This window comes from Cornus florida, unplaced genomic scaffold (assembly GCF_030987335.1).
Source record: "Cornus florida cultivar Cherokee Brave unplaced genomic scaffold, ASM3098733v1 CherokeeBrave_3.0.0_Hap2_Chr02, whole genome shotgun sequence".
Lineage (NCBI taxonomy): Eukaryota > Viridiplantae > Streptophyta > Magnoliopsida > Cornales > Cornaceae > Cornus > Cornus florida.
Genome location: NW_026775572.1, coordinates 104852295 through 104864962, shown reverse-complemented (window position 1 = coordinate 104864962; position 12668 = coordinate 104852295).

Genomic DNA, 12668 nt, shown 5'->3' with positions numbered 1-12668 from the left:
TAAAATTGTATAATTGAATTTTAGTTTATTTGTCAAAAGATAGAAGTGAATGGTATAGTAAAGATAGAGGAAGAGAGAAGTATACCGGTGATGGAATAATCACACTTATTGAATTTTAGTTGAAGTAAAATTGTATGATTGAGTTTTTTTTTATTTTTAAATGATAAAAGTGAAAGATTTAGTAAAGAGCAAGAGAGAAGTATAGTGGTTATGAGATGGTGAGATAAGATGGCTTGATGAATGATAGATAATCGATAACAAAGGATAAATGATTGGTTTTGAAAAAAAAAAAAAAAAAAAATTGAATAAGTTTAAAAAGGCAATTAAAAAAAAAAAGTAAAAAAGAAGAAAGATATATATATACACACACACACACATACAAACACACGCGAGGAGAGAGAATAAAATTTTTTAAAAAAAGGGTAATATTGTCTTATAAAATTAAATTTTAATACTCTATAAAAATAAGAGAAGTTTATTAATTATAACTATTTTTTTAATCAATCATAGTGCTGACTGTCTGTCTAAGAACGGTTGCAACCGCAACTGCAATTAGCAATCCTAGCGATTATATATAACTATTTCATCAATTTATTTTTGACATTCACGATAGATTTAATAGATGGATGGTAAAAATGTAAATTTTAGTACTCTTTGAAAAAAAAAAAAAAAAAAAAAAAAAAAAAAAAAAAAAAAAAAAAAAAAAAAAAAAAAAAACCTTTGAAATTTGATCCTACGATTAATAAATTAGTTTAAAAAGATAATTAAAAAAATAAATAAATAAAGAAAGAGTAAAGAATGAATCAGTTTAAAAAGATAATCAAAAAAATAAATAAATAAGAAAGATGAGATATATATATATATATATATATATATATATATATATATAGTTGTATAAACACACGGGAGGCGATTCAAAAAATATAAAATTAAATTTTAATGCTCCATAAAAATAAAAATAAAAATGTATTAATTATAATTATTTTTTTAATAGATCACAATCGTAATTAGCAATCCGAACTGGTATATATAACTATTTCGGCAATTTATATTTGACATTCACGACAGATTTAATAGATGGTGGTAAAAATGATGATTTTAGTACTCTTTGGAAAATAAATAATAAATAATAAATAAATCAAATGACCATCGACTTAGCCAAACTTCAAAAAGCTAAGATGTCCGATTTATTTTGGTTCCTTTTCCTTTTTTCTTTGTTCCCTTAGTGGGTTTTGGAGAAGTAGTTTGTGTAACATACTTCTTTGAGGCTTTAGGGCGCCTTCCTTTCCATTTTTTCCAGCGAAAAGTTTTTCGTTGGGCAGGTCGAGATGGAGTAGCTTTATAAGGAGCACATCCGATTTTCCAGGTTTCTTGGAGAATCTTGTCGCAACAGCGTTGACCTTCAGCAGTGCCATTGATCTGGTTTTTAACCTGTTTTTTGGCTTTTGTCTCAAGACATTTTTCATTGATGAGACGATAGACAAAATTTGTTCGGAAACCAATGTTATCGGTTTTCTGGATTCGAACAAGGAAATCGGGATAGCCTTTGGCTGCGAGTTCATCCCATGGATTTGGAAGTTTATGAAAGAATTGGGGTAGCCAATGTTCGATAGCATTGGGTGGAAGTCTATGGAAGTATTTGGTAAATAGCTTGACGTATTCGGGGAATTGGCAAATGTTGCATAATTCGATTTTCGAAAGAGCACATGTTGCATCATCAGTGAGGAGTTGTTCACCGGTATGTCCAACCAATTCTTCTTTAAGGATTTTGACAAAGCCTCGTAAAACGCCATCGATTTTATCGAAATTATTTAAGAGGGCATCCTTTTGTCGTTGGCCTTGGGAAGTTTGATCCCATTGGCGAAGCCAATCGAGAGCATCACCTTGTAGGGTTGCCGGAAGATAATCAAGGAAACGGTCGCGTTCCCAGGTGCCTTTGTAGTTATTGACGAGGATGGCTAAAGACTGTGCCCATTCGTCTATAGTTTTCAAATGATCTTTATATGGAACATTGGTGAGATCCAGATAAGTTCCATGTTGTGAAATGGGAAACTTATTGAGATCATATTTTCTTATCCAGGTAGGGACTGTAGAAAAGTCGTATTTATACAAGGAGGTATAGACTTTGGGTTCAGCTGGTTTGGATTTTTCCTCATCAGTCTTTTGGCCAGAGCCAGAGACCTCTTCTGCTAGGAGAAGGTCTTCTGTGGGAAAGTCGCCATAGAAGGATTCATCTAGAATCGTATCAGATTGACGTTTTATAGTTTTTCTTTTTTGAGGTTTTGGAACGTCTTCGATGGGTGTATCGGAAGATGAAGTGGGTAGTGGATCTGCTTTAATGGTTTCATCGAGTTCTTCTGAGGAGTCTGACTTATCAGAAAAGGCGTAAATTTGTTCGTCTTCTAAGGTGTTTTCTTCGTCAGAGTCACTGGAGTTGTCATTTGGCGTGTAACCAAAGTGGGCAAGCAGATTCTCATTTTGTAATGAGATTTGTCTCATACGAGTAATGATATGAGCGCTTTCGTCGAAAGTGAGTTGTGGGTCAACATATAAGGCTTGTAAACAATTGAGCTGATCTATGATGCTTTCATAATGAGGAGGTTTTCCAACAGAGGGGTATTCTGGTGGAAGGGTATCTTCAGATGGAAGAGCAGAATCATTTGTTGAAGGAGGATCTGGTGGTTCAGGTGGGTATAAATCGGACATCTTAGCTTTTTGAAGTTTGGCTAAGTCGATGGTCATTTGATTTATTTGATCCTGAAGAGCAGTATCGGGTGTGGAGGAAAGGGTGAAAATCTGGGTAAGAGTTTCAAGTTTGTCATTCAAGGAGATCATTCCTTGTTGGACATCTTCAAAAGAGGAAGCCATATGGGTGTTGGTTGCCTCTAAATTGTGCTGGAAATCGATTTTCCAGTCAGTAACCATGTCGAAAAGAAAGTTGAGTCCTGCCCCTACTTGTGTAAAGGAAATAGGTTCTGTGGAAGTGAAATGGGAGATATGGCGATAAGCATCGATATCATGACCTGTAAGGTTTCGGATACAGTTTACAGAGCTATTTTGGGCCATAGTTATAGAGTCTCAGATGTTTAGAAATCTGTTCTGGTGCCTAAAACCAAGGGTTCCTGTAAACAGCTTAATAATTGTCGTAAAAGTCATACAGACACTGACATATAAGCAAAGACAGGATAATATGGGCTTACAACAGTATTCAAACATATGAGAAATATAACAGAAGCACAACGTAGATACTGAAAACTATATTACATATAAATATAAAACTTACAGTGGTCCAGATTCGAGGTAGGCTCTGATACCAATTACAACAAACACATATGCGGAATTACAACAGAAATGTTTACAGGAAAGGGGAAACTGAGAGATTTACAAACACAGAAACAAAAACAGATGCCGAAACCTTCTTGAAGTCTCGGTTTAAATAACATTACAAAAGATAAACAGTGCCGGAGAAGATAAGATCGAATCTTTTCTTTTACTGTTTGAAAAAGTGAGTGTCGGTAACTTTCACTGTTGATGAATAGTTTGTCGGCAGCTTTCGGCTACTTTTGCTTTTGGGGAAAGTAGATGGGACATCTTCTGTCGTGTGCTGGATCATGATTGCAGTCGAGTGGAGAGGAGTGTCGGTTAGCCTTCCATTGCATTGATGATATTATGGAGTTCATACTCATCAAGTGGAGGGGTACTGGCAGGAGATTGGGCATCCGCAATATCCCATTCAAGATTAAGTCTATCAGCACCGTCTTTGACGCGAGATGGGATATCCAGTGTAGTCATGCTAACGATTTCTTTTAAAAATTCTTTAGCAATATGAACCTGGTTTTCAGCATTCATATCTTCACCATAATAGTTAGTGATGGTTGTGAGGAAGAGTCTGTGGCCGTCACAACAATAGAACACTAGTTCTTGATGAAAGTATGAACCGTCTAGAACATGTCGAGCAGTGTCTTGGAGGTGCAAGAAACTGTGGATTTCGAAATAATAAGGAACAATGCTGCTAGCAATTTCTTCAGAATTGAGAAGGCGAGTATGTTCGTACTCATCCTGTGTGGTGAGTTTGAGATACCATATTTGATATGGTTGAAAGAAGCGAGTTTTTTCTCGACTTCCAATAGAACTAGAAATCCAAAAAGTAAGATGTCGACTGTAGTTCCAGCGACTACTGATGCGATAAATCATGGATTTGATCATGGCTGGGAAAGGGTGGTAAGGATCATGAGAGGAAAAGGTAAGTTTGTTTACAAACCCCCAATCAATAGGTTCCATGGACCAGTCAATGCCAGGAAGGAGAAAAAAGGTAAATTTAGGGACTCGTTTACCATTATAAAACATATCAAAGGTATTGATATCTTCATGTAATGTTTCATAGTAATATCGAATGATATCATAATGATCTTCGATCTTTCGATAGATGATACGAAAGAGATCGGGAGGAAAAATATCTCTTGCTTTTTCAAGAAGACAGATACGATTGATTTTTGCAAACGTATTTTGTGGGAAATCTTGTTCTCCTACTAACTGGGCAAGTTTGAGAAAACAATGTATTTGTGAGAGAGAAAAATCTTTTTCCCAGTCAATAGTGAGACAGATCTGTATGCAAAGCTTTTTAAGCTCTTCTGTCATTGCTGATTGTTCAGCTATGAGGGCTGTAAGAGAACTCAGATGTTGTCTGAATTTCTTATTTGCACAAAGTTTATGTGCTTTCCAAACATTGTTAACTTCATCATAAAGATTGTTTGGAAGTCCAGGATCATAGAAATTGTTGATTTCTGTAATATCTGGGTTTTTTGAAAACAATTTTTGAGAAGCTTGACCCACATTATAGAACACAGTTTGGGCTTCTATAAGAGTGTCATAAGCTTTAAAGCAAGAACCATTAAATGAACGAAGCTGTTTGTGACAGTCAGTCCAGTTGTCATAGATACCAGGCTGGTGACCTGCAAAAACCACGAACCATTTGTGTGGTTGTGATGGAGTTGGTTTGGAGATTGCCTTTTTAGCAATAGTGATCCAACCATCTTTATCTTTCGGTAGCGGATTTGGAATTCTATCCATCTGTGTGCAGGGAAAGAGAAATATCTGTGTTAGATACTTCTGGAGGTCTGCTTAAGAAATCTGCAAGAAAATTGTTAGTTCCTTTGATATGTTCTATAGCAAAAGAATATTGAGCAATTACATTGTACCATTTTAATCGTCGCCCATCAAGGCAGTTTCTCTTGTTTATGAGAAAATCTTTTACTGCCTGGTTATCCGTTCGGATAATAAAGTCTTCTGGTGCTAGGTAAATATGAAAACGTTTGATTGCTAATTTAATTGCCAGAAGTTCTTTTTCATAAATAATGTAATTCTGTTCATTTGGTTTAAATTTACCAGAATTATATCCACAAATTAACTTTTCTTTTTGAAGGAGTTTGGTTATGGGAGCTTTACGAGCACGAATCATTGGATAAGCTGGAGTGTCATCAATCCATTTTTCTTGAGGAATGGCTTTTAAGACACATCCCCAACAAAGCTCGGAGGCATCGGTTTCAAGAATAAGTTTATCTCCTGTTTGAGGAAAATAGACTTCAGGGATATGGACTAAATCAGCTTTGATTTGTTGGATAATGGTGGTATCGCTATCAGTCCAATCAAAAGTGACATTTTTCTGTAGCTTTTTTAATGAAGGAAGTTCCTTTTGAGCTAACCCTTTAATAAAAGCGCGTCCATAATTCAAGATACCCAAAAAACTTTGAAGTTGCTTTTTATCTTGAATAATGTCAGGGAAATCACGGATCTTAATGATTATATGATCCTGTAGTTTTATACCTTTGTGAGTTAAAACTAATCCCAGAAAATCAATAGATTCTTTTTCAACATCTATCTTGGTTGGAGATAGAATGATACCGTATGTCTTCAGTTTTTCTGAAAGACAAAGAAGATGTTTTTTATGTTCTTCTCTTGTTTTAGAGAAAACTAAAATATCATCGATGTAAACAACAACAAAATCTTTAAGATCATTAAAGATAGAATCCATCCAGCGCTGATAGATTTGTGGTGCTGTGTTAAGACCAAAAGGCATAACTGTCCATTGATAGTGGCCGTGAGGGGTACTGAATGCCGTAAGGGGCTTTGACTTTTTTCGCAGTTTGATTTGCCAAAAACCTGCTTTACAATCAAACTTACTAAAAATTGTAGATCCACGAGTTTGATTAATTAGAACATCTTTGTGTGGGATAAAATAGCCATCAAAAATTAGATGTTCATTGAGCCGTTTATAGTTGATGACCATGCGGGCTTTACCACGTTTGACTTCACTATGGTTGCGGACCATAAAAGCCGGGCTGCTATGTGGACTGCGGGTGCGTTCAATGAGTTTTTTCTCAAGGAGCTCTTGAAGTTGTGCATCAAATTCATCAATGTCCCTTCTCAGATAGATCATTGGTTTAACACGAATGATGACATTACGATTTTTGAGTTGAAGTCTACAAAAACGAGGACTTCGTTTCCACAGGGTAAGTGGATTCTCTGAAAAATTTTGGCAGAGTGATACATATAGCCAATGGGTGTCGTTTAGAACTAGTAAGTCTGAGTCTCGTTTGGGTGGAGAGAACTTTTCGTTACAAACAGAGGCTAAATTTTCCTGAATAGGGATTTCAACTACTATTTGATCTTTGAGAGTTAAAGAAATGGTTTTTTCGTTTAACTGTAAAGGAAGATAACTATAGATAAAGTTACATCCTAAAATGAAATCACCATGCATGTAGGGAAAGCAAAGAATTTTTGGGATAATGAACTTTTTATCATTAAGCCAGATAGCAACGTCTTTTGCTTTAAACTGAATAACATTCAAGGGTGCTTCAGCATCAATGCCTTGAACTCCAATGGGGTGTTTCATTTGCTGCCATTTTTCAGACGGCAGGGCATTATAGCGACAACAGCTGGTAGTTGCGCCTGTATCGATTAAAACACAAAGGCTATATGGTTTATATCCTTTGAAGTTTAAGATTCCGTTGACGTACGTATACTTACGCTTTTTGCCTTGAGAAGGAGCGAGTAAAATTTCATCATTTTCGGTGCGAAAATGGAAAAATTTTGCTGAGTTCATTCAATGATTTGAACCAGGCAAGAAGGGAGCATTGCCGTTGGGGTCAACAGGAGCTTTGCCTTTTTCTGTCCAGGTGAAACGTCGTCGAGGGGGTATATTGACTGAAGTTTGAGGGGGAAGGTGTCGTTCCCATCCAGGATTCCTTTCGGAAGCGGAGCGTTGTAGCTGAGGGAGCTTTGCTTTATTGGTAACATAAAGATTTGAACCGGAGGCATGAATTGTGGCAACAGTTGGTTCTGTAATGCGTAACTTGGGTACAGAATTGATGTTATCAAATAACCAAGTTTTTGGGATCTCAAGATCTGTCCAATTGAGGAGTTTAGGCTCAATTATGGTATCAAAAGGTCTTGGTTCAAACAAAGTGACTAGTTTTGAGTCAAGTGTAGGAACAGTAGTGGTTTCTGGTTCTCGAGTGAGTTCATAGAGAACTTTCCACTGGATTCCAAGACTAGGGGAGTCATAATCCATTTGTAGTTTTGACAACTGGAGTTTAACTTGAAGGACCTTTTCGATGTTTGGATCAGAAAGGGAAATAAAATAATTTGGTTTGATTTTAAACCAAATGAGGTTATTGACCAAATTAGATTGGACGCCGCCGATAAGTGCATCTACGGGTTTATGAAAACGGTTATCCATGAGGAGTGCAATTAACGGTTGATCAGTTCCACGTCGAAATAGAGAAGTGATTTTGATTTGAACTAATCCAATATGAATATAACGAGCAAGGGGATTTTGCTGTTTCCAGCGCGTAATTTTATCCTTGCTAAGGATATTAAAACCACATTGACCATTTGTGGTATAGTCAATGGTTGTATTTCCACTGAATTGTTCTAAAATTCTTTTGGAAAAGATGGCAAAACGCGAAGTTTTATAAACTTCTTCTTTTTTGATTCGTTGAAGTTTATCAAACTGAATCAACTGTTCGTTTGTGAACTGGACTTCTTCGCCAATGATGTCGCTAAGCTTAATGTTAGTGTTTTCTTCTGGGAGTGAAGGAGTAACGTTCATCATGCAGATATGTTCAAGATCTGTTTCTTCGTCTGTATCACTGGTGGTGGTACTAGAAGAGCTACTGGTATAAACACTACTTGAGAGTTCATACAGGATGGTAGTGGGGTCGGTGATGTCGCTACCATAGACAACACAGAGGTTATCTGTCTGTAATCGTTTAACCATTTTGGAAGCCTTTTTGCCTTTTTGAGGGCAGTTAGTGGCATAATGACCAGCTTCATTGCAAATGAAACATTTACAATCCTTTTTTGATTTTCTAGAAATTTCAATATAAAAAATGTAACGACCCGGTCATTTGCCTTCCTTTTCTTTTTCCTGAAATTTTACGGATAAATTTTTTTCGTTTAATTTTCTTTTCTGAGCTCTGTTTCTTGTCGCTTAGTGTCATCTCAAGTGCTTGGAAATGGTTTCCAAGACTCTTTTTCGTGGATTGACAAATTCCTTTGAGGACCGAGTCATTTTTGCATTTTCACTTTTCGGACACTATGCACTATTTCGTCTTTTTCCCTATTCTGACTTATTCTCGTTTGTCAGTTTTTGGCACAACCTCACTTTTCATGCTCGGAGTTAGTTTTTGACTTCACATATCTTGATCTTGCGTAGTTTCCACGAAATACGTATCTTCACTTTTTCAAGAAAGTACTCTGGTTGCTCCCGGTGTCCATAGGGGCATGGATGCACAATTCTTTAGAATTCTTTTCTTTTCTTGGGGTATTTTTCATAAATATCTTTTAAAGATATTTTATTTTAGGGGTATCTAAGAAAATGTCTTTTGGAAGATATTTTCATTCTGAGGCAGTTTCGCAGTTAACCTTTTTTGTAGGGGCCATTGTGCAATTAACGAAAGTTATTGCAAAATGTCTAGTCTGGAGCCTAGATCCTCATACAGGATTCATTTTCACATTTCGTCGAGTCGTGGACTCTTAGAATTCCGTTCTGGTCGTTTTTCTCCAGTTTCAGAATTTCTGGACCTAGTTGCCGCCGAACTTGTTTGGGGCATAACCTTCTGCTCGGGACTCAGTTTTTTATTCTGTTTCTTCTGTTATTCATATTTTCTCATAGTGAATCTTTTTTATTCACGAAGTTTTTTCATTTGAGCGCGTTTGCTCAAAATCCACTTTTCCAGACCCGGCGGGGCACTTTTAGGGTTTTCTATAAATAGGGGACTTAAAGAGAAAAATTAGAATTTTCTTCTCTCTCTCCTCTCTCTTCGCCGGCAGCCATGGCTGCCAAGGGGTTTCCATGCTTCTTCTTCATTTTTTGGCCATTTCCCTCGAGTGAAAACTCTTCGGCCTTAACGTTTAATATTTGTCTTGACGCCGCGCATCTTATGCCCTTATTAGAATCCATTTTCGATGATTTTTCGAGTTTGGGTTTGGAGTCAAGTTGAGATTTTCATGGGGCTTCTTGCGGATTCTTGTTCACAGTGTTGTCCCCGACAAAACCTCTCGGTATCGTCGAATTCGGAGCACTTTTATTTTAGTGGGCTTTTGAGATTTTATCTCAAATTGAGGTAGGGGATGTTCTAGGTTTAAATTCTTGTTATATAGCATGCTTGTGATGTTTATACAACTTGTTGGCATGATTAAATATAAAATCTAGAGATTTTATTATTTATTTTTCTTGTACGGGATCCGATTTTTCCGGTTGCTCATGACTTGGTTTAAACATGTAGCATGATATTATATTGCCCCTTGATATGCTCATTGTCGCATATTAAATTTGGAACATTTGAATAAGTATTAAAGATTTTATTTAATATTTATCTTTAGTGAAAGATTAATACACATGGCCTTACCTAGCTTGAAATCAATATGTGTTAGCATATTATATTAGGCCCTAGCATGCTCATCAACATAGATTAAATTGGGAGTAATTGGAGTTGTTTAAAAATCTAGAGAATATTTAATTAATTGATAAATAAATTTGCCCCGAGTGTACTATTCACTCCATTTGATTTTCGACTTGATATTCATGATGTACATGTCATCTAGTTTCATATATATTAAATCTAGAATATTTTTATTAGGTTTTCAAATCTATCATTTATTATTTTTCTAGTATTAAAGTTTAATACTCATGGTCGTATCTTGCATATAATTCACTTGTATTGTGTTTTTAAAACAAGTCTTGACATGTTGTATAACATACATTAAATTAAGGTCACTTAGATGACTTTTAAAATCTAGAGATTTTAATTAAATGAATTAATTAAAATCCATTCAATGGTTCCAGGAGCTAGATTAAGTTTCTAACCTTGTATTCATAATTTCTGACAAGTTCTTTCACATGTATCAAATCAAGAATAATCGGATAAGTTTTGAAACTTATATTTAATTAATTCCTTTGTATGGAACTTAATTCACATGGTTGCATCTTGTATGAAATGAACTTGTAACTTGACATTGAACTTGGCCTTGACATGATCCTTGACATGCCTTGTTGTAGAACACTTGAACTTACCTTAAAATGTTGATAACTTGATCCCTTGAGTAGATTAAGTTCCCTTTTTATGCTCCCATCGATATAATCATGACCCCTTGTATCTAGGTTTCATTAACGTATTTAATGAACATGTACTTGTCTTGAAATGGTTTAATTACACATGTGTTGCTTAGAAGGTAATTGAATCATGTATCTTATACTTGTGGTATATTTTCTTCAATGAATTCCAAGCACTATATATCATGGTTGTTGTCTATATAGTTGCACATTATGATTTCTTGACATTTCACATGCCATCATAGTTGAGTACTTAAGGCATGACTTGTATTTTCCAAAATCTTGGTTGTGCATGAAACGTGGTTAATACATTTCTTGTATTTGATACAATCTTAACTTGCACAACTTGTTGATTTTGGGATTTGGGATACCAATCAAGAATTGACATGGCTAGGACTTGGTTCTAGTACGGGGGAATATCCTCCTACAACTATAGTGCGCACTAGGGAAAAGGTACCCATGGGTTAGTAGCTCTAAAGTGATCTCAACAGTACAGTTTTAATCCGGGCGATATCCAAGTTTCCACATTGGTTGATTTCACACCTTGTTTTTGTCGTGCTATGTGAAATGCACCAACCTTGTTAATTGCATAGATATTATGCCTTGATCTTGATTTCTTGTATTACTTCTATCGTGTTAATTGGAATGTTACAATCTTGTTAATTGCATAGATATTATGCCTTGTTCTTGACTTCACGTATGACTCTTTTCGTGTTTCATGGAATGTTCCATCCTTGTGAACTTGCATAGATATTATGCCTTGTCATTGAGTTTTTGTATTACTCTTATCGTGTTACTTGAAATGCTCCAACATTGTTAATTTCATAGACATTATGCCTTATACTTGGTTTCATGTATAATCCTTGTCATGCTCATTGGAATGCCCCAATCTTGTTTACTTGTATAGATATTATGCATTGTCCTAGACTTCATGTGTTTTTCTTATCGTGTTAATTGGAATGCTCCAAACCTTGTTTAATTGTATTGATAATGCAATTTATGTAAATCTATGTTCAAGCATCTTTCTTGTCTTGTTCTTAGATTATCCCAACCTTGATTCATTTCATATATGTATATATATCATCATTCTTGTTGCTTAGACTCTTAGGTAGCTTAGGATGCTCCCTGAGTCTCACTTTGACATAGACGTTAGGTGTCATAAGCCCCTTTGACATGTTTCACCTTAAGGTGATAAAATTGTAAAATGCTAGGTCGATGCATGCTCATCTCCTACGAGTAGCTTTAAGTTGCTCACCCCTACGTTACTGGGGCATATTTCAGGTAAGAAGACTTGGTTCGTGATGCTTAGCATTCCTTGGATGTCGTGTAGCTTTCAAGTTTCCATTTCATGCAAATGTTAGCATGAAATGTCATTTTGTAGACTTATATGTAAAACTTGTATTCTTTGATTCCATGTATGTAATGTCTGCTTAAGTGCACTCCTTTTAATGTATTCAACATGTATGAGATGAGGCCGGAGGCCATTGACAGGTATATTGAATTTTTTTGTAACTTCTAACTTCTTCAGATATTAGGAAAATATTGAAAAAGTCCAAGTCATTATCTCACCATGGTTGCATCGGGTGCGAGAATTTCGTTTTCATTCTTTCATAGGGTCTTATAAATCATGTTTGAAGTGTGGCCAAGGGTCAAACGGTCATTTGACCCCGTTTTGTATTTTTGGATTTCGAGTTTTCATTCCAAGTTCTATTTTTGCCTTTTTGCCCTGTTGGGGGGTCGGATTTTGCATCGGTGGTATTTTTAAGTCGTGGACCATTGTAGCACGTCCTAATAGGTAAGTTACATTTACGTGAATGATCGTTTCCATGAAAAACCCTTTCGTTTGTGTTTTGAGCCTCCTACGGATTCATTTCACCTTTTTGTTGAAAATTCTAGCTTAAAGGCATTTTGGGTATTTCTTTTGGGAAATAAATTCCGTTCTTAACTTCATCACATAGAAAATGTGATTTTAGGGGGTGTTCCTTTTTCGTGTTTTTTCGAAAAATGTCATCTTAGCCTCGAAAACTGCATCGCAAACTCGTTTTTCTACTAA